A 23,838-nucleotide genomic window follows, 5' to 3' on the forward strand; every position below is an offset into this window, starting at 1 on the left:
GGAGCGGTCATGGAATCTACAACTCCCTGAATGCCATTTACCACAATACTAGCACTCCGTTCTGTCTCGACAATCATTTCCAACACTGGCGACCGAAGTGACTCGTGTACTCACAAGGGGTCGATCACGATCTCGTCTAGAAAAACCCGAAGTGTCTCTAGACCGCCTAAGTCATCTCTAAATTTCTTTGATGATGTTGAAAGGGCTTTCCAAGATCTCTTATGAAACTCCTTTGCTCCCATATCGCCTTTTCTTTTCTCCTTCGAGCTCTTGACTTTGCAAGCTCGTTCGACAAGTACCACAAATTCTCGATTTCTAAAATGCCAACATATAGCTTTATATCATCGTTCATCCATCCTCAAACGTTTACACATCACAGCTTCTGAAGAAATGTATTCTCGAGCGTACCGGCTAAGCCTTACAAACTTTCGTTCATAATCAGTAACCGACATGGAACCTTGTTTAAGTTAAAGAAATTCCTTCCGTTTTTGATCAATGAATCTCTGACTGATATACTTTTTTCGAAACTCGGTTTGGAAAAACTCCAAAGTTACTTGCTCTCTGGGCACGACAGAAATCAACGTATTCCACCAATAGTAGGCAGAATCACGTAGCAAAGAGATAGTACACTTTAGGCATTCATCGGTGTGCAAGATAGTTCATCAAGTACCAATAGTGTTGTCCAACCAAAATTCAGCTTGCTCGGCATCGTCGTTGCGTCAGTAGCTTTAAATTCAGAGTCTGTTTTCGGATTCTATCAACTGGGGCTTATTTAACCTTATCCGTCGATTCTGGAGGTATCGCAGTCTGGGGGTTGTATTAGTCGGGAATGGGGTTGTGGAATAGTAGTATTAGTTCGAATGTATTGGTTGAACCAATCATTCATCACGCTATAAAAGCTTGTCTAGCTTCATCATTCTGATTACTAGCAATAGGTTGAGAGTCCACTGGTGCTGTCCCTTGTGCGGGAGCAGGCGCTACACTCTCAAGATCATCAGCTACCGCTCGGTTGGGATCGGGATCCATTACTATAAATAAACACATTTTTAACTGTCAGAAATCTCCACACTATCAAATAAACACATAATGGCATGTATAGCTAGACCCGGACGTATTACGGTAGTCCTAGAATCGACTAAACCGTAGCTCTGATACCAATAAAATTGTAACGCCCGCACTGCAGAGACCGTTGTTGAGTCGAACACGAGGTGTTAACGGACTTAATTCATTTACTTACACAGTTCATTTTTAAATTTCTAGACAAGCTGGTTAACTGCATCATAGTCACTTTAAAAATCATATCTTGAGTTTCGAAGCTCGAAAACCAATTCCGTAAATTTTTCCTGAAACTAGACTCATATATCTATCTTTAAATTTTTTTCTAGAATTTTTTGTCAGGTCAATTAGTACATTTTATTAGTTAAAGTCTCCCCTGTTTCAAGGTTTGACTACTCTGACCTTCATGCATTACGACTTAGATATCTCCCTGTACAGGGCTTTAATACTTATGCCGTTTCTTTCTAAAGAAACTAGACTCAAAAAGAAATTTGTACATATAGGGCATGACTTCTAATTATCTCCGATTAATTTATAGTGAATTTCCAAAGTCAAAATAGGGGATCCAGAAATCTCTCTGGCCCTGTTTCACAAAAACTTAAACATCTCATAAAATACGGCTCGTATGATTGTTTCGTTACTTTCATATGAAAATGAATTCATCAAGGTTCGATTACATAATTTATTCACTATTTAATTCCATTCCTACTATTTTTAGCGATTTTTCAAATCCACATCACTACTGCTGTCAGCATCTATTTTTAAGGTAAACTTTACCTATTTCATGGTTTTCCATGGATCAACTAGAATTTTGTCATACATAGCACCAAAATGATCGTGATTAACCATTCCAATGGCTAATCGTTACCAAAAATTTCCATGCCACTCAATGAACAACATACAAAATGATTATAATGCTACGCTCAATATATATATAAGCCATTTTCGCATGACTATCCAAATATATACATTACCAAAGGTACTTGACTAACAACAAAGGGCAGTCCTATACATGCCATTATCAGAGTTCAACTAAAAGAGTACCAAAAGGGCTTTGATAGTGTGGGCGACTTCGACTTTGACACTCCCGAGTCCAATAGCTGACGAGCAAAATCTATAAAACAGAGAATCAAAGCAACAGAATAAGCATTTAATGCTTAGTAAGTTTGAGTAATGAAATCATGCGCAACTGAAGTATAGTATTCATATGACTAAACGAATAATTTCATATACACATATTCTCAAAATCATACCTACTTCACATTTCCAACCCTTATATTCATACATAAGGAATCAACTTGGCTAAAGGCCGGAAGCTTGTTAATCGATTGAGCGAATACTATTTAAAAGGAATCAACTATTCCAATGCATATACGAAACATACCTCATTGTTGGGATTTTACGAGCGTATTAATTGAAAGTATTATAGCAAGATCGCTCATTCCCAAACCAAGTACCTTCGGGATTTAGCCGGATATAGCTACTCGCTCAAATGCCTTTGGGACTTGGCCCGGATATAGTAACTCGCACAAATGCCTTTGGGACTTAGCCCGGATTTAGTAACTCGCACAAATGCCTTCGGGACATAGCCCGGAATTCGTCACTAGCACAAATGCCTTCGGGACTTAGCCCGGTTACTATACGAATATTCATGCACATATATCAATAAATCATATCACATCTATATTTCATTTTCATCACTAGAACTCAAACACAAGACACCTGTCAACCATTCCCATTTTCGGCTCAATAGCCACATACAAAGAGCATGATTTGATTTGCTTTATGACATGATCTTTATGCACATTCGGCTCCCCGTCATAAGTATAAACTAATTATCTCGACATATAATTCAAATAGAATCATTATATCACCGTTTGTTTGTTATGCTTATACGTCATAACTTAATCAAATCATAAACTACGTTCCATTACTCAAAGACTTACCTCGGATGTTGTCGAACGATTTCGACGGCTATTCGATCACTTTTTCCTTTCCCTTATCCAACTTTGATCCTCTATGCTCTTGAGCTAATTCAGACAAATTTAACTTATTAAAGTCTCATTGTGCTAGCTTATGGCCGAATATGACAAGAAATTTAATAGGTCATATAGCTACTTTTAGCTCAAATACAAAATGGTCATACGCATTTTTAATCACATTAAGCAATTTAATACAATTAATTTAACATTTCCTCATGTACACCTTTATGACCGAATACACATATCATTAACCTAATATCAATTAACTAAGCACTTTAACAAATTTTCTTTAACTATACACACATTCGGCAATGACAAAGACAATTTAACAAACCTTAAATTCAACTTATAACAATATATACTCAATATTCAAAGCATTTAACATCACTTCATCATAATTTTTCATCATGGCCGAATGCTCCTTTTAAACCATTTACCCTCACAAAGCATAAATTTCACCATCAAACTTACAAGCTTGTAATCCCATGAATTTTAACATCATAATATCTATCCAACTCTCACTCATTAATTTCTATCATAAATCTCAAAATCTATAGTTTTCTTTTTTTTCTACCCATGACCGAAACCTCCAACAACACCAAATAAAAATATACTTCATGGGTTTAAGGTAGAACCAAGAAAGGAACTCATAAATATCAAGATATAAGCAAACTACCATTGTTCATCTAGATTTAGCATGAAACAACAACCATCACCCTTATTAATTACCATAGCCGAAAACCTTACTCATTCCAAAATCAAAATTTCAACATGGGTTACAAAAATAACTTGATATCTCACCCAAGATCAACTAAAATTTCAAGAAGTAGTATAAACTCCTTACCTTAATATTAACCTAAGATGACCGAATGCTTCCCTCCCTTCTTCCTTTTTTCATTTCGGCCAAGAAGAACCGATTTCTCCTTTTCTTTTCATCACCCTTTCATTCTTCTTTTCTTTTATTATCCTTATTATTTCTTTTATTTATTTCCTTTCTTTTACATAAAATAATAACCATTTAATTAAGATTTACTACACATTTTAATATATGTACCATCATGGCGGCCACTATGTATAAAAAAAGGAGTATTTGACATGCAAAACCATTGTTTTCACTACATGCTTTAATAGATCCTTATAGATTAACCTATCACATTTCAAAAGTGTCACACATAAGTCCTATTAACTATATTCACATGCAATCGACTAAATCGAAGCTTAAAACTTTCACACATTCATATTCACATATTTTAGACAATAAATATCATATTCAAATACTTCGGTGACTCGGTTTAGCGGTCCCGAAACCACTTCCCGAGTAGGATCAATTTAGGGCTGTCACAACACACGTAGATAAGTTCATAAGAACTTAGTGAGGAAAACATCATTTACCTTAGTCATATTTGCACATTGCAACTGATAATTTTAACATTCAACTTGTCTTTTGTGAATGCTTCCTCAAATTTTGTCCCTTTATATGCGTTAGTTACTATACCTCACTCTGAAACTATTTCCTTCTTATTCAATGTATTTGATACATCACTTACTGCCTTCAAACTCTAAACCAACATTTCATCATGATTAAAGAAGTAACACATACACAAATGACGGGTATTTCCTTCGAACATACCAAGTTCACATCCTTATTTAGCATGCATTTTCAATATTAACCCATTAATTCTCTATATCCCTTCAAAGCTCACATCCTTCAAACATACCAAGTTCACATCTTTATTCAGCATATATTTTCAATATTAACCCATTACTTCTCTATATCCCTTCAAAGTTCTTCATTGAGAGTCCTATTAAGAATTTCATAAAGGCATTTTATCGGGAGAATGCCATAAAGGCTAATATTTCAGAGTTTGCAATAGAGGCTATTCTTTCAGAATTCGTCACAAAGGCTACTCTTTTAGATTTTGACACAAAGGCTATTCCTCCTTAACATGATTATGATATGGATTTTCCTAAACTCACGTTATGTGAGGTTTGCCCATCATCATCTTGGGACATGTGAAAAACCCCATTAGGAAATCGCCATCCTTTGGTACCTTTTGGAAGATAACATTGTCATGGCTTAATATCCATGTAAGGTTACCAGTCTAAGTTAAAACTTTAAAATGACAACAGATTACCAGTCCAAGCTAAATTGGTGTCACATGTTTATCTTTGAGTCCACAACAAATGCTAGAGCTCAATTTTAAAACATATTTACCCAGAGACACTTCATACATCGAAACCAACTAAGCTCGATCCTCTTAATCCACAATAAACAACCAATATAACACATATCTCATAATATTCATTTCAAACATTCAGGTATGGTCATGCATCACCTTACATTACTCATGCATCATTCAACACATGCCTGAACTCATTAGACTTAGCACCAGATTTACATATTATTTTCAACAATATTCACTCAACCATATATATCCTTTAGAAATCACTTGCCTTACCTACTATACCATTTGTGATCTCAACGCCACCTTTCATTAGTTCCACAAACATCAAAGTATGAATACTACCACGTAAGAGCTAGTTCAGAGACTTAGCTGATAACATGGATAACTGCTTGAACTCCCAATCTAACATCAAACAAGGAACTGCAACACTACTTGACATGGAGTGATCATTGATAAAGATCCAGAATTTCATCTTCATCTTTAAGGAGAAAGAAGTATTGTTTGATTCCTTAAGATTTAGATAGAAATACTTTTGAAAGAATAAAGAACCAGAACATAAAGTAAAAGTAAAGTAAAAGTCATCTCGAGAGTCTTGTCCATCATTAGATATAAACTTCGTATCTCCCTTACTATAGACTTTGACAAATGACGATACTTACCTAACCTAAATCTCCTGAATTTCTCAAAAATCTAGGTTAGATGAAAAGAATCCAATGAAGATCTTTGTTGATGTCTAACTAGACATGGGGAGGATCTAATTAATCCCACTGACTCCCAATTAACCCCGTTACGAGAACCAACTAAAATAGTCCTCATATAACTGAGCGCACTATACCTTGGTGGTGACTCATTTATGGTGTAGCCTTAAAGGCAATTAAGCCTCTAACAACATTCTTATGCACTTGGTATCCTCTTTTATGCCTAATTCAAAAATTTGAGGTGTACTTTTCTTGTGCGTATTCCTTTTTTACAGGAAAATATCCTGTTAAATAAATCCTTAGATACCCCAAACAGGCGGATACTTAGTACTAATGCTCTAACTTTTCAGCAAGTGAACCTTGTGGCGAACTACTATCACTGTGCCCAAATAGTTTGCTTAAAAACCCTATTCATCCAAAAATATTTGGGTAGATACCACTTCGCCACACTGACCATATTAAAACTATGCGCCATAACTTATAATCTGCTGGGTGCTACAACCCTCCTCTCTTAATAAAATTTTGTCCTCAAAATTTCTACCCTGAAGAATCTAATGAATTACTGATAATTAGTTGACTACTCCAAACAAAAATAAAAAACTTGGGTGCCTTCAACCTTCTATGTGTATTGCGTTAAATGTTTAATGTTACATACTTACCCCTAGTGACATTTGTTAAAGTTTAATTGGAGAACTTCAACATTTTCTACAAAGTAAACTTCTCGCACAAGTTTATTCCTAAAAAATAGGTACACAACCTTTCCTCAATCACTTTTGTGAAATCGATCAAAACCTTAACTTTTTCCCTCCTAACCTTCTTGCATTCTTATTCCGCGACAGATTTTTCTCAAGGTAACTTTTTTTTTTCTTCTTTCTATTTTCATTTACTGCATTAACATCCCTAAAAGAGAATGGTTCGCACAATAACAAGCAGAAGGGGTTGACGACAGGCCAAACAAAACATCGCCTTGGCGAGTCCTATTCCATTTGGGCCCCAAGGTCCCGAGAATATTCCACCAAGTGTAAAGTCCTCACCAATCACTTATAGCACCACCCACAATGAAATGAATTGGTATCTAGGAGTTTGAGGTATACAAAGCCCAAATTTCACTTATATATTCTAGTGGCTAAAACATATTCATTTAAATGATAACACTAGAGGTTTTGTTTTACCTCTGATTCTATTAGAAGCCAGTTTCCATTTGTCACTGAATCTCTTATTCTATGGTTTTTTAAATGAATATGGTATTGCACCGGGTCAGTTATCAGCTTTATCCTGGTGGACTCTAGTATTTTACTATATCGACTGCTGTATGCACAATGAACCACCTATATTAGGGGTTTTTTTAGAAATTCTATCAGTTGAAAGTAACCAGACAAGGCATTTCTGTCGGCAATACCCTTTTCAGTGCACTTTTACGATGTGAACCTATTATTTAGAACAGTATCTCAAACCTTCATCAATGGAAAGACAAGTATATAACAGTTATTTGTAGGCTCAAGTATGGATTCAGTTTCCCAACGAGATGGTCCCTTCTTAAAAAGAATACTTGTATGCAGTTTCAGCTAGTGGATTTCAAATTTACTGATATACAGTATAAATGGTTAAATAAAGGGTACAAGTACTTGACTTGGTGGAACTCGCTTAAGTTAGAAACGTATTACAATACTATCTATAGGAATTTAGCCCTAATGGTTATCGATCAAATGATTCCCTCAAGTGATTAGACGGTCTTAAAGTGCCATATGTTTTTGAATCCCGACCATACAATTCGGACAGTGACTTAGCACATGTTTTACTAAGACACAAAAGGGAGCCACCTTTCTATTTTGCTAGTATCAGTGGTTTTTCCGCATGCAATAAGAATCTTATAGAAAATCATGTTACAGATTCTACTTCAAATCAAGCTAATTCTCCTGTTGATGGTTTAGAGACTTTATCACATTCCTAACCTCAGGACATGGACATTTTTTTTTATTTTTAAGGGAGCTCGTGGCAAATAGAAGGCTACTACTGCTCTACCAAGGAAGACAACAACAAGAAGAACAAAGAAAATGGCTAGATTAGATGAGAGTACTCAAGAATTTGAAAGTAGTGAATACCCTTCATTAGTAAGGCATAGGCCAAATAAAGAGGCTTTTGCTGTAATTACCCATTCATCTCCGATTTCCACTCTTTTTGAGATTCCATTAGTACCTGAAGAGTCCACCCCTGAAACAAGTTCTCTCATACATGTTTATGATCCCTCATTGTCAGAGAATCCTACAAAGACAATTCCTCCAATCCAGTCAACTGTCACTTCATCTCAAACACAAGATGCTACCCTCATTGATTCAAGAAGAAACTTTACTTGGCCTAATCTATTAGAGTCAGTGTCAACTTCCACATCTCTCAACTCTATATTTCAACAATAACTAAGGTTACTACCTCTATAGTTAAGGGAAGCTTTCTCCTCTTACCTTGCATCCGATTCCACTAATTGTCCTCTATGTTAGAGTATGCCTAAAGTGAAATAATGGGATGGTTGTAATTATATCCTCATTTGACCTCATTACTAATATAAGGCATTGCCATTATTATTTCATTTTCTTTTACTGTGTATATAAATAAATTGATCAATAATAAAGTCCTAAGAATAATATGGTTATTCTTAAAAGGTCTTTAGTTAAGGCTCCGTTTGTTTGCCAGTAAAATGTTTTCCGGAAAATGATTTCGGAAAATGATTTACTTTTCTAGAAATGATTTACTTTTACGGTGTTTGGATGAATCTGTAAAATATTTTTACATTGTTTGGCAGATTACTTGAAAATATTTTCTAAAAAGCTATTTTTACATATATTAATAAATTTATATTTTAAATTGTTTTTACATATATTACAATGATTTATTTATAAATAAATAAATCAAATTAAATATATAATAATACTCAATTATTAAGCTAGAATATACATTAGAAAATAAAATGAGAAGAACAATGCAAAAGGTGAAATATTTAAACCTTTGCTATCAAAGCACCAAAAACTATTAAGACAAAGATTTGAAAATTCCATAAACCATAAATTCACAATCTTGGACTAGCTTTAATTTATGAATTCTGACAAATAGATCCATAATGCCAAATACATGAAGAGAAAAAAAGCATGTATAAATAAGTTTGACATAAGTACAGAACTATCCATTCTTCTTTCAAATCTCTTTAATGAAATATTTACAATACCCTTTTTCTTAATGTCTGTGCATCTTAATGCATGTTATTTCAAATGTTTGTCATCAGTAAGTCAATGCAAGCATTGCTAGCACCAAATAACTTTAAAACTAAAACCAGCCGTTGGCTAGTAACTGAAATAGGCTGTGGCCACCATGTAGAACGTGCAATGTCGAGCCTTGAGCTGGTCATCAATGCTAAAGGGAAGAGCTGCAAATCACATCTGTTGGGGTTTTGATAGCAGAGGAAGGGGGACAGTGCTATACTGAACGACCTTATCAGCTGTGCTATAAAGATATAGCTACGGACAGTGCAGATGGGCCTCCAAAGTTGCATCAACCACCGCTCTAAACTTTCTACAGTAGGAACCAGAAGTTGTTTATCACAAACACAAGATTTGATTGCATTCGGGGAGAGAAAATAACATGGCATGTATATGTTCATTTAACATTTATGTGGACTCATAAGTGAATTATAGCAGAATCAATGAAATTGCAGAGAAAAATATAATTCTCGACATGAAAGTGAATACAGGCTATGTTGACAAATCAGCCGGTATTGGTATCCGATATACCAGACACATAGCCATATCTGACACTCACAATAGAGTCCATGTAACACCCCAAACCCGTGATCGTCACCGGATTCGACCACGAGGTGTTACCGGGCTTACTTCCCTTATTTCCCTTTTGGAAATTATGAAATTTTTGTTTCAGGAAGGCTAGCTAACTGCGTCACTGTTACCTTAAAAATCATATCTCGAGTTCCAGAACTCGAAAACCAATTCTGTAAATTTTCCCTGAAACTATACTCATATATCCATCCATGGATTTATTTCTAGAATTTTTGGTCGGGCCAATTGGTACAGTTTATTAGTTAAAGTCACCCATGTTACAGGGGTCGACTACACTGACCTTCGCGCGTTACCACTTGAATATCTCTCTGTACAGGGCTTTAATACTGGTGCCGTTTGTTTCTAATAAAACTAGACTCAAAATGGAATCTGAAAATATAAGGCATGACTTCTAATTCTTTCTGGATAATTTATAGTAAATTTTCAAAGTCGAGACAGGGGATCCAGAAACCGTTCTGGCCCTGTCTCACGAGAACTTTAATATCTCTCAGTATACTGCTCATATGGTCGTTTCGTTTCGTCCATATGAAAACAGATTCATCAAGTTCAATTTCATAATTTATTCACTATTTAACTCTACTTCTACTATTTTTAGTGATTTTTCAATATCATATCACTGCTGCTGTCCGCAACAGTTACTGTAGTAGACTATGCCAATTTCATGAATCTTTCCTTGACCTTACTAATCATCCATCATACATGACACAAATTATGGCCACCTTATCAAAATTAAAGTTTCTAAGACTCGTGGCTATAGGTTCTAGCATCCCACTCAACGACCACATAGGCCATTTTCACATGGCTTAAAGTTTACAACCCATAATTCAACAAAACATAATAGCCTATACATGCCAAATGTTCTCCTAGTTCAACTACGAAGACAATACCAAAAGATTTCCAGCCGGTGTGATGACTTCAATGACGGTTCCGAGCACGCAAAACAATACGAGTCCAAGAGACCTAAAAGGGGTGACAAGAAAACACCGAGTGAGTTTATAACTCGATGAAGTCATAAGCATTCAACCACCATCCATTAATAAAGTTATCACAACATGAAACAATAAGCGAGGCTAGGTACTCATCCATACCGAAACTATACCATAATTCCTCGGACCTTTCGGTTCAATCTCATACCAAGTCATACATCCACATTTCATATTCTACACGATAAGATATTTTAGGCATTTTCACACACTAACTCATTTTCACCACAATCACACAATTGCAATCATCACATAGATTTAAAGCTTACCAAGCTCAACCCCGAGCATGAACATATTGCCTATTCGTCATGAGCTCAAGGTACTTACCCGATCCACTGTTCGGGATTAACTCGATAATGTCGCACACTCAGTGCCAATTGTAATACAAGAGCATATAGTGAATCCGCACACTTAGTGCTATAAAATCAGCTCGCACACATAGTGCTATATAATCAAATTCGCACACTTAGTGCTGTACAATTTTAAACCCGCACACGTAGTGCCAATCTTGTCACCGTGTCCATTTATACCCGCACACTTAGTGCCGAGACCAATACTTTATGCAATTTACCACCTTTATACATTCAACGATGGCATCATTCCATACACATACATTTCCATTTACACATCAATTCATTAAACACAATTGCATATATATTATGATCATTTAAATCAATACCAAATATATGCTTAATGACTTACCTCGGATGTTGTCGAATGTCTTCAACGGCTATTCAATTACTTTTCTTTCCCTTTGTCCAACTTCGATCCTCTAAGCTCTTGGGCTAATTCAAACAAATTTATCTTATTAAAGTCCCATCATGCTAGCTTATGGCGAATACCCATATCAAATAAGCAATTTACCTTAACTCGTAACCCACATAGCCAAGTTACACATATAACCCTTATGACCGAATATGAATATCACCAAAATCTCTATGACTTAACCTTCAGCCTTCATAGCGAATATATATATAGCTTATCAAATAGACATTTATTCACCTTCCCTTAACACATATTAATCAATTAGTCCATGCATTATCCTTGACACACCCGGTCATTAAAGCAATAACCTATTAACATCCAAGCATATTATACTAAAATTTCTTCTAAGGCCAATTCATGTACCATCCTTAATACTCATACAATTATTTTATTTTAAATAATTTACACACACCATTTACCTAACATCAATTAACTAGACACTTTAAGGATTTCTTCTTTGACTATACACACATTCGCAACTATCCATACACACACAAGCCGATTTTTTCCTATCACCCAAACCATCTACATGAACACTTAACTAACTCAAACTTCACCCATCCACAAATACTCATTACAACACAAAGACAACAATCCTTTTCCTCAATTTCTTCCATGGCGATTACCCAATATTACCACACAACCAAGATTTTGACATGGCTAAGTAGGAAATTTTAGTAGCTAGCTTAAAGTATGCTAACCTTTCAAGAACAAACATGAACTCACTTACCTTAATTCAAGCTCAAGGGTGACCAAACCTTCTCTTGCTTTCTTCTTCAATTCGCCAAGCATGTTCAAAGATGAACACTTTTTTTTTTTTTTCTTTGTTCACTTCAAGGCAAATGGGGGAGGCATCCACACACTTTTTTTGCTATCATCATTTTCCTTTTTTTCCCTTTCTTTATTACTAGCTTTTATTCTATTGTTTTCTACATACCCCACTAACATAACATGTTGGAAACATGTTTCCTTGCCCATAATTTTGTCATGGCCGGCCACTATCCTTGTCAAATGGATTATTTGACATGCAACTCCATTTATTTTACTTCATTCCTTTATTAACCTCTTAAAATTAGCCACATATAATTGAATCCTTTCACATGAGTCCCTTTTCTTTCAATTCACATTCAAATTAACTAAATCAAAGAATTAAAAATTCACACATGCATTTTCACATATTTAGACAGTAACTATCATACTCAAATGATTTAGTGACTCGGTTTAGCGGTCCCGAAACCGCTTTCCGACTAGGGTCACTTTAGGGATGTCACAACTCTCCCCCACTTAAGAAATTTTCGTCCCCGAAAATCTTACTGGTAAATAGGTTTGGGTATCGCTCTTTCATAGAGTTCTCGGGTTCCCAAGTGGCTTCTTCAATTCCGTGTTTATGCCATACCACCTTCACTAATGGGATTTTCTTATTTCGCAACTCTTTTACTTCACGCATCAGAATGCTAACCGGCTCTTCTTCATAACTCAAATTAGGCTGAATCTCAATCTCAGATGGAGTGATTACGTGCGACGGGTCGGATCTATATCGTCGAAGCATCGAGACATGGAAAACGTTGTAAATCTTTTCGAGCTCAGGGGGTAAAATTAATCGGTACGCTACTGGCCCAACTCGTTTAGATACTTCATACGGACCGATGAATCTCGGACTCAATTTGCCCTTACGGCCAAATCTAAGCACCTTCTTCCAGGGTGAGACTTTGAGAAATACCTTGTCTCCAACCTGATATTCCATGTCTTTTCTTTTCAAATCCGCATACGACTTTTGGCGATCTGAAGCAGCTTTCAAACCTTCATGAATTACTCGAACTTTCTGCTCGGCATCCTTAATCAAATCAACCCCGAAGACTTTACTTTCACTAAGTTTAGTCTAGAATAATGGGGTACGGCATTTACGACCGTATAAAGCCTCGTGAGGCGCCATCTTAATACTTGATTGAAAACTATTGTTGTAAGTGAATTCAATCAAAGGTAATTACCGTTCCCATGAACCACTAGACTCAAGGATGCAACATCTCAACATATCCTCGAGTATTTGAATTATCCGTTCGGATTGACCATCGGTTTGGTCTCTAATTCGACTACTAGCACCTCATCGGGTGAAACGGATAGATGAGCATCCATCGCTCTCAAAGCAAGCGAGGCCTTGCGACTTAAAGCATCGGCCACCACGTTGGCCTTTCCGGGTGATAATCAATGATGAGCTCATAGTCTTTCAACAACTCAAGCCAACGTCTTTGTCACGGTTTAAATCTCTACGAGTCATCAAATATTTTAGACTCTTGTGGTCCGAATAAATGTGACACCTTTCTCCAAACAAGTAATGCCGCCATATCTTCAAGGCGAACACTATGCTTGCTAGTTCAAGGTCATGGGTCGGATAGTTTCTCTCATGCGGCTTTAGTTGTCTCGATGCGTAAGCCACAACTCGACCTTCTTGCATCAACACACAACCTAACCCAAGCAAGGATGCGTCATCAGATATGACAAACTCTTTCTGGGACTCGGTTGTACTAATACCGGGCCTCGGTTAAACAGGTTTTTAGTCGATCGAAACTTTCTTGACAGCGTTTCGACCACTCGAACTTAACATCTTTTTGAAGTAGTTTTGTCATCGGTGCAACTATCATCGAAAAACCTTTCACAAATCGTCGATAGTATCCGGCAAGCCTCAAAAAGCTCCTAACCTCGGTAACATTCCTTGGAGGTTTCCAATCGACTATGGCCGAAATTTTGTTCGGGTCCACCCTGACACCCGATGCAGACACCACGTGCCCCAAAAAGCTAACCTCTTTCAACCAAAATTCACATTTACTGAACTTTGCGTATAACTGCTTTTCTCGTAAAATTTGCAACATTAGCCTCAGGTGCTCAGCATGTTCGGTTTCATCTCTCGAATAGACCAAAATGTCATCGATAAATACAACTACGAACCGATCCAAGTATGGCCTGAAAATTCTATTCATTAAATCCATAAATACCGCAGGGGCATTAGTAAGCCCAAACGGCATCACCAAGAATTCGTAGTGACCGTACCTCATTCTAAAAGCGGTTTTGGGTATGTCCGATTCTCGGACCCTCAACTGATAGTACCCCGACCTCAAATCTATCTTTGAAAACACTGAGGCTCCCTTTAATTGATCAAACAAATCATCAATTCGTGGCAATGGATATTTATTCTTTATCGTCACTTTATTGAGTTGACGATAGTCGATGCACAACCTCATGGTTCCGTCCTTCTTTTTCACAAACAATACAGGTGCGCCCCATGGAGAAAAACTCGGTCGAGCGAAACCTCTATCCGTCAATTCTTGCAATTGAACCTTCAATTCCTTTAATTCCGTTAATGCCATACGATACGGGGCTATTGAAATCGGCGTAGTACCGGTACAACCGATGCGAATTCCACTTCTCGAACCGGTGGCAATCCGGTAACTCCTCGGGAAAAACATCGAATACTCACAAACCACTGTACCGATTCGAGTTTCCTTTCGTCTCTTTACTTTCAAACACATACGCAAGGTATGTTTCACACCCTTTTCACATACCTCCGCGCGGTCATAGAAGATATTATCGTTGGCGCTCCTTTTAAATCGAGAGACTCGACTCGGACTACCTCATTATTTGCACTCCTCAAATCAATGGTTTTCCTTTTGCGATCCACCACTTGCATCATGTACTGGTCACCAATCCATACCAAGAATAACATCGAATTCATTAAATGGTAGAAGCATCGGATCGGTAGGAAAACAGATTCTCGAATTATTAGGGGCATCTCTTGCACACTTTATCAACGAGCACGTATTGACCCAAAGGGTTTGACACTCGAATTACGAACTCAGTAGACTCAACAGGTAGAGTCTTACTGGATGCTAAGGTTTCACATACATATGAGTGAGTAGAGCCGGGGTCAATCAATGCAATCACACTAGTATCAAAGAGAGTAAAAGTACTAGTGATAACGTCAGGGGAGGATGCCTCCTCTCGTGCGCGGATGGCATATACTCTAGCAGGAGCACGGGTCTCGGATTGGACAGCCGTATTAGAGGCTCCTCTCTGATTACCACCCCTACCTCCAGAGATTCTCGGGGGCCTACCTCTAGCCGTCGTTCCACTAGGTCTTGCACCTTGCGTCTTATTCCTCTCATCTAGCTCCGTGCAATCTCTAATGAAGTGGTCCTTGAACCGCATCCATAACAGCCCTATTAATGACTTACCCCAACATTCACCTAGGTGTCGTCTTCCACATTGGGGGCATTCAGGTCTCTCTTGACGATTATTGCCCACACTAGCTACCAGTAGCTCAGAGTCCGTCAATGGTCGGGCTCTAATGGAAATTCCCGATCGTCCTCGACTTCTTGGTGTCCTCCCGAACCTCTTTACACCCGAGAATGGAGCTTTACTCGTCGATCTTTTACGGTAATCTCTTGCTTTAAATTCAGGCTTCTTCTTCTCCTTCCCAAGTTCTTCCGCTTTGCGTGCTCGTTCGACTAGTGTCACGAACTCCTTTATCTCCAAAATTCCCACTAGTAACTTTAACTCTTCATTCAATCCTTCTTCAAATCTTTTGCACATCGCAACCTCATCGACACACACTCCAAAGCATACCGACTAAGTCTTACGAACTCATGTTCAGATTCGAATCTGATCATCCGCCTTGCTTGAGTTCCAAGAATTCCTTACGCTTCGATCGATGAACCGTTGACTAATGTATTTCTTTCAAAATTGGATTGAAAGAAATCCCAAGTAACTCGTTCATTTGGGACTATGGAAATTAAAGTCCTCCACCAATAGTAAGTCGAGTCTCATAACAAGGATATAGCACACTTAAGACATTCATCGGTGTGCATGACAGTTCATCTAACACTTTAATGGTGTTATCGAGCGAACTCGGCCTTTTCGGCATCATCAAGAACTATGGCCTTGAACTCCTCGGCCCCACGCTTCCTAATCAAGTCCACGGTGGTTTACTCAGCCTCACGGGATCGAGAATCGGAGGCATTGCGGGCTCTTGGGGTGGAGTATTTAAATTCGGAATGGTTGGACAGTAGGATTGGTTCGGGCATATTATGCGACCCACTCATTCATCATGGTGAAGAAGGCTTGTTTCGCCTTCATTTTGATTATTCGCGGATGACCGAGGCTCAACAGGCGGTGTCCTTTGCGGGGAGCAGCCGCTACACTTTCAATGTCATCCGCCAAGGGTCTCTCTACCCGGGTTCCATTGCTAATCAAAACAAAAATTTCAACCGTCAAGTCATCACATTATTAAGCACTAACAATTTGACATGTATAGCTAGACTCACGCGCTATGGTAGTCCTAGAACCGACTAAACCATAGCTCGATACCAATTAAATGTAACACCCCAAACCCGTGACCGTCACCGGATTCGACCACGAGGTGTTACTGGCTTACTTCCTTATTTCCTTTTGGAAATTATGAAATTTTTGTTTTAGGAAGGCTAGCTAACTGCATCACTGTTACCTTAAAAATCATATCTCGAGTTCCAGAACTCGAAAACCAATTCTGTAAATTTTCCCTGAAACTATACTCATATATCCATCCATGGATTTATTTCTAGAATTTTTGGTCGGGCCAATTGGTACAGTTTATTAGTTAAAGTCACCCATGTTACAGGGGTCGACTACACTGACCTTCACGCGTTACCACTTGAATATCTCTCTGTACAGGGCTTTAATACTGGTGCCGTTTGTTTCTAATGAAACTAGACTCAAAATGGAATCTGAAAATATAAGGCATGACTTCGAATTCTTTCTGGATAATTTATAGTAAATTTTCAAAGTTGAGACAGGGGATCCAGAAACCGTTCTGGCCCTGTCTCACGAGAACTTTAGTATCTCTCAGTATACTGCTCATATGGTCGTTTCGTTTCGTCCATATGAAAATAGATTCATCAAGGTTCAATTTCATAATTTATTAACTATTTAACTCTACTTCTACTATTTTTAGTGATTTTTCAATATCATATCACTGCTGCTGTCCGCAATAGTTACTGCAGTAGACTATGCCAATTTCATGAATCTTTCCTTGACCTTACTAATCATCCATCATACATGACACAAATTATGGCCACCTTATCAAAATTAAAGTTTCTAAGACTCGTGGCTATAGGTTCTAGCATCCCACTCAACGACCACATAGGCCATTTTCACATGGCTTAAAGTTTACAACCCATAATTCAACAAAACATAATAGCCTATACATGCCAAATGTTCTCCTAGTTCAACTACGAAGACAATACCAAAAGATTTCCAGCCGGTGTGATGACTTCAATGACGGTTCCGAGCACGCAAACAATACGAGTCCAAGAGACCTAAAAGGGGTGACAAGAAAACACCGAGTGAGTTTATAACTCAGAAGTCATAAGCATTCAACCACCATCCATTAATAAAGTTATCACAACATGAAACAATAAACGAGGCTGGGTACTCATCCATACCGAAACTATACCATAATTCCTCGGACCTTTCGGTTCAATCTCATACCAAGTCATACATCCACATTTCATATTCTACACAATAAGATATTTGAGGCATTTTCACACACTAACTCATTTTCACCACAATCACACAATTGCAATCATCACATAGATTTAAAGCTTACCAAGCTCAACCCCGAGCATGAACATATTGCCTATTCGTCATGAGCTCAAGGTACTTACCCGATCCGCTGTCTGGGATTAACTCGATAATGTCACACACTCAGTGCCAATTGTAATGCAAGAGCATATAGTGAATCCGCACACTTAGTGCTATAAAATCAGCTCGCACACATAGTGCTATATAATCAAATTCGCACACTTAGTGCTGTACAATTTTAAACCCGCACACGTAGTGCTAATCTTGTCACCGTGTCCATTTATACCCGCACACTTAGTGCCGAGACCAATACTTTATGCAATTTACCACCTTTATACATTCAACGATGGCATCATTCCATACACATACATTTCCATTTACACATTAATTCATTAAACACAATTGCATATATATTATGATCATTTAAATCAATACCAAATATATGCTTAATGACTTACCTCGGATGTTGTCGAATGTCTTCAACGGCTATTCAATTACTTTTTCTTTCCCCTTGTCCAACTTCGATCCTCTAAGCTCTTGGGCTAATTCAAACAAATTTATCTTATTAAAGTCCCATCATGCTAGCTTATGGCGAATACCCATATCAAATAAGCAATTTACCTTAACTCGTAACCCACATAGCCAAGTTACACATATAACCCTTATGACCGAATATGAATATCACCAAAATCTCTATGACTTAACCTTCAGCCTTCATAGCGAATATATATATATAGCTTATCAAATAGACATTTATTCACCTTCCCTTAACACATATTAATCAATTAGTCCATGCATTATCCCTTGACACACCGGTCATTAAAGCAATAACCTATTAACATCCAAGCATATTATACTAAAATTTCTTCTAAGGCCAATTCATGTACCATCCTTAATACTCATACAATTATTTTATTTTAAATAATTTACACACACCATTTACCTAACATCAATTAACTAGACACTTTAAGGATTTCTTCTTTGACTATACACACATTCGGCAACTATCCATACACACACAAGCCGATTTTTTCCTATCACCCAAACCATCTACATGAACACTTAACTAACTCAAACTTCACCCATCCACAAATACTCATTACAACACAAAGACAACAATCCTTTTCCTCAATTTCTTCCATGGCCGATTACCCAATATTACCACACAACCAAGATTTTGACATGGCTAAGTAGGAAATTTTAGTAGCTAGCTTAAAGTATGCTAACCTTTCAAGAACAAACATGAACTCACTTACCTTAATTCAAGCTCAAGGGTGACCAAACCTTCTCTTGCTTTCTTCTTCAATTCGCCAAGCATGTTCAAAGATGAACACTTTTTTTTCTTTTCTTTGTTCACTTCACGGAAAATGGGGGAGGCATCCACACACTTTTTTCTCGCTATCATCATTTTCCTTTTTTCCTTTCTTTATTACTAGCTTTTATTCTATTGTTTTCTACATACCCCACTAACATAACATGTTGGAAACATGTTTCCTTGCCCATAATTTTGTCATGGCCGGCCACTATCCTTGTCAAATGGATTATTTGACATGCAACTCCATTTATTTTACTTTATTCCTTTATTAACCTCTTAAAATTAGCCACATATAATTGAATCCTTTCACATGAGTCCCTTTTCTTTCAATTCACATTCAAATTAACTAAATCAAAGAATTAAAAATTCACACATGCATTTTCACATATTTAGACAGTAACTATCATACTCAAATGATTTAGTGACTCGGTTTAGCGGTCCCGAAACCGCTTTCCGACTAGGGTCACTTTAGGGATGTCACAGTCCAAGTAACATATTATATACCTAAATCATAGTCCAGTATTGTGATTTAACTCTTAATATTTATAAAATTTTCTTTCCCTTTTTGCCTACTGATTTGCTTTATTTGAACAATGTCAAGTATTAAATTTTCTTTTAAATTACAATGAAAAAGAAAAGGGTGAAAAATTAGAAAACTGATGAAGATATCCAAGTACTTAAAAGAAAGTGTTCCACAAAATTCGATACCACCAAGAACATGAAGAAAAGAGCTGTCAAAACATGTAACTTGTTTTTTTTTTCTTTTGTCGTTGTTGTTAGAAAAAAACTTTCAATTTCAACATCTCAAGTTTCCCAACCAGCGTAAATAACAAAGTCCAAAGCCGAATGTGTCTTTGGACGCCATTGCCAAGGTATCAAAAAAAATGTCCTTTTAGGTGTTCTTTTTTTTTCTTCCTGGATCTTTCACTTCAATGAAAAGATCAATTCCAATTGATGATACCCTTTTTTCTCCAACTGTTCTTCAATCATCAAAATAGTTTCATTTGAAAATGGGAGTAACCAAGCATATAATGTGCATTCTAAAGTCTTTTCTACAGCTAATAAAACAAAGCATATATTTTCGTAAAGTATTAAAATTGACGAATTCGAAAATTACAATGACTAAAATTGATCAAATTAAAGTATAAAGACTAAATCCACCATTTTCGTAAAGTACAGAGACTAATTGCAGAATTTAACCTAAAATTTAATATAAATAAAATCCAAAGTAGAATATATTTTTGATAACTACATAATACATTTATGAGCAAGGAAAAAGAAGACTTATAAAAGATAAACACAAGAAACCGAAAAAACTATGGAGATAATTTACACATTCCTTCAAAAACCATAGCTTTTGGAGGTAAAATTTAATCAAAGGAAGAATGAAAGCTCAGGTTTGGGGGTAAATGATAACATACTCTCACCGAAAAGTTCAAATAATGATGCTAACAAGTTGCCTGGGTCTGTGTCTTCCTTCCAAGCCTGAGCTAGAACAGTTGATGTCTTTGAAACTCAACCCCTGACCTCTCTTCCTAGCATGTTATCATTTGATAACGGCCGTGACATTGATGATACACCAATATTGGAACCTCCTATGGTGGTAGAAAAGCCACTAACCGCCCATTGTAAATCAGTTTGCATGGAATTTATTGGCATCATACCTATTGCACTCTCAGTTGCTATTTTCTTGGCAGGTGGTTGCTGCTGCATCAAGGTGTCTGTGCTTGCTTTTCATTTATCTTGATTGATCAGAAAATGGAATATCATAAAGGGGGAGAAGAGACTTGTGGAGTAAGTCTAAATATGGTGGTTCGAAGAAATCATACTTGTCGCAACTTTGTTGTTGCTTTTCTAGACGGGACGAGTTGGGGGTGCTAGCAAACTGGGGAACATTTTAAGCCGATCATACATGCACAAATTCAATACCGCACTGTTAGTGGAAATTTTATGCAGTGTTGTTAATTCTACAACAAATAAATGAATCGATGCTCATAAACTGGTACCAAATTTGATGTTAAACTTACCAGCAGGGCTTGATAAACACACCAGGCCTTGTGTGTTTTTATTTCAGGTTTAAGAAGCTACAAATACGCTTCAAGAGTAGATCCAAGTTTATAACTAAAAAATCAGACACCTGAAATTCATAAAATCAAATATGCATGTATAAGTCCAAAAGAAAAGAAATCTTCACCTTTTGCATATTGATGCCACTAGCTTTGCTACGAAAGTTTCTAAGTTCCCAATGATTGTCTGTGAATTTATTTCCTAAGTCAGTGAATTTATTTCCTAACCTTTTTGCAACGAGGTAGGTAATAATAGATGGCATCAACTGCTGAAGAACATTTTAAAAAATCAGATAGGTGGAAAATAAACCACTAGCATATTTGCATTAGTTCGTGTACTTCTAAATAATTAAAATAATAAACTCACGTAAGGTTCTATGTGTAAGTGTTCATTCTGGAGAAGACTCCGGGCAACATGCATCAAAGCAAACATGAGAGGGAAATTATTCAAATTCCGTGCAACCTGAGATAAATGTGGAAAAAATGTAAGCTTGAGATAACCAACCAAAAGTTCTTTGCAACGCACATATATAATGAGGTATGAAAGATCTTTAAGACATCCTCATCAGCAATGAAACATGTAAAATAAGGAACTAAAGGATGTAATCCCAAGTTTGTTGCCAAACTCAGTAATGCTTGTTTAAAGAGAATCGAGACTGATTTATTCATGGTAATGTCCACGATCTTGTCAAAGTAAAGCTGCATAACAAGCAAATTAGTCTTTTAATATCATTCTGTGCAAAAAGTATTTTAACATAAAAATGTTGCTGAAGATGTACAACATACTTGAAGTTCTCTAGATAATACATGCTTAATAGGTAATTTGACATCAACGGAAAGCCCATCTTCTTTGTATTCAGCCTTTTTACCATCAGAGGGTGCTGCATGGAAAGCAAAATACCAATTCCATGTAGAACTGAAGATAAGTCGTATTAGATTAAAGTGATAAAACCAGAAAAGAACATGAACCATGAGAGTCTTCAAACAAATAGCTTTGAGAGAATATTTAGGTTAGCTAAGATGGTACCTTCAATTGAAGCATTTTTTGGAATTGTTGGTTGAATGCCTTCAATCGCAAGCTAGTGGGATGTAATAGATGTATTAGTGGTGCTTTTGGCAAAGGTGACTCAAGAACCTACATACATAAGGCAACATAGAAGAATTTAAGTGAAGACTGCTTTAATAAGGCAACATACAACAGAACCTCGAATGTTGTTGATAAGTTCTTACTTTTTTAAACTCCACATCTTTGTCATCAATGTAGAACAAATCCTTATGCCCAGTGGGTTTCTTGAGTCGTAGTGCATCACGAAAGGCACATCCACAAATTGGCTGATGCTAGAGAAACACATAACACAAGCCAATTAACCAAAATGCAAAATCTAAAGCAGGAGGTTAAACTTAATATTCAAACTTTCAGAATTAAGTTTTCAAAATTCCACTTTTGATAAATTTTATGGATTAATACACATGAAGTAGAAATTATCACATTAGTCCAACAAATCAAGATATAGTACATCATTAAAAATTCATAAGATTCTAACAAAATTATACTAAGAAATAACATTAATTAGCACTATTTTCAACTAAAAAGGAAAAAAAATAATGCCATAATTTACTTTTCTATGTGCAAAATTCCAAAATCAAAGACCTTTATTTATACCAGAAAAAGAAAAAAAAGGAACTTACACGAGCCAGCCAGTGTTGCTAAAAGTATAGAAAATGAAGCACCTTTAGCGGCCATCGTCCTCTTTCTCCGAACCCCAGAGCCTTAGCTTTTCCACCACCATCGATATCAATCTCCGGAGCTTTGTTCCAACCCAAATACGTGCCGTTGGTAGTTGACTCGATGAATGCATTGGAAGAAGAAGAAACGAAAGAAAAAGAAGAAGCAAAGGAATTAGCCGACAGTCTAAAAAAAGGATTGTTTTGGAAGCTTTGAGGGAGTTTAAGAAAAAGGGTTCTTGCGAATCAAGTTGGACATGGCTGTGCTGATGTTCTTTTTGTGATGATGGATGAAAAATTGGGAGTGTTGATGGAAGCAGCTTTCATGGAAGAAACTTTAAGATGAGGATTTAAATCAGGGAGAGGTTCATGTAATGGCTTCTTCAACATTGAAAATGGCTTCAGTTCTCCCTTGACCAAATTGATTTGCAACCCAAGGGGAAGGGGAAGGGGAAAGGGGAGAAAAAGTGTCAATTTTCGGAAAATGTCCTACTGATTTCAAAAGGGTAAGACATTTTCCCTAAAAAAAACCCTCATTTTCCTGTGTTTTGTAAAATATTTTACCCTGGAAAATCATTTTCAACCAACCAAACATCAGAAAAGCCTGAAAAACT

The 23,838-nt window shown here is 36.8% G+C and overlaps 1 pseudogene; it reads right to left on the reverse strand.

The window, feature by feature from the left end:
* Nucleotides 1-21,623: 21,623 nt before the first annotated feature.
* LOC108465246 (transcription initiation factor TFIID subunit 6-like) overlaps nt 21,624-23,838 on the reverse strand; it is a 28,717-nt pseudogene continuing 26,502 nt past the window's right edge.

This window comes from Gossypium arboreum, chromosome 3 (assembly GCF_025698485.1).
Source record: "Gossypium arboreum isolate Shixiya-1 chromosome 3, ASM2569848v2, whole genome shotgun sequence".
NCBI lineage: Eukaryota > Viridiplantae > Streptophyta > Magnoliopsida > Malvales > Malvaceae > Gossypium > Gossypium arboreum.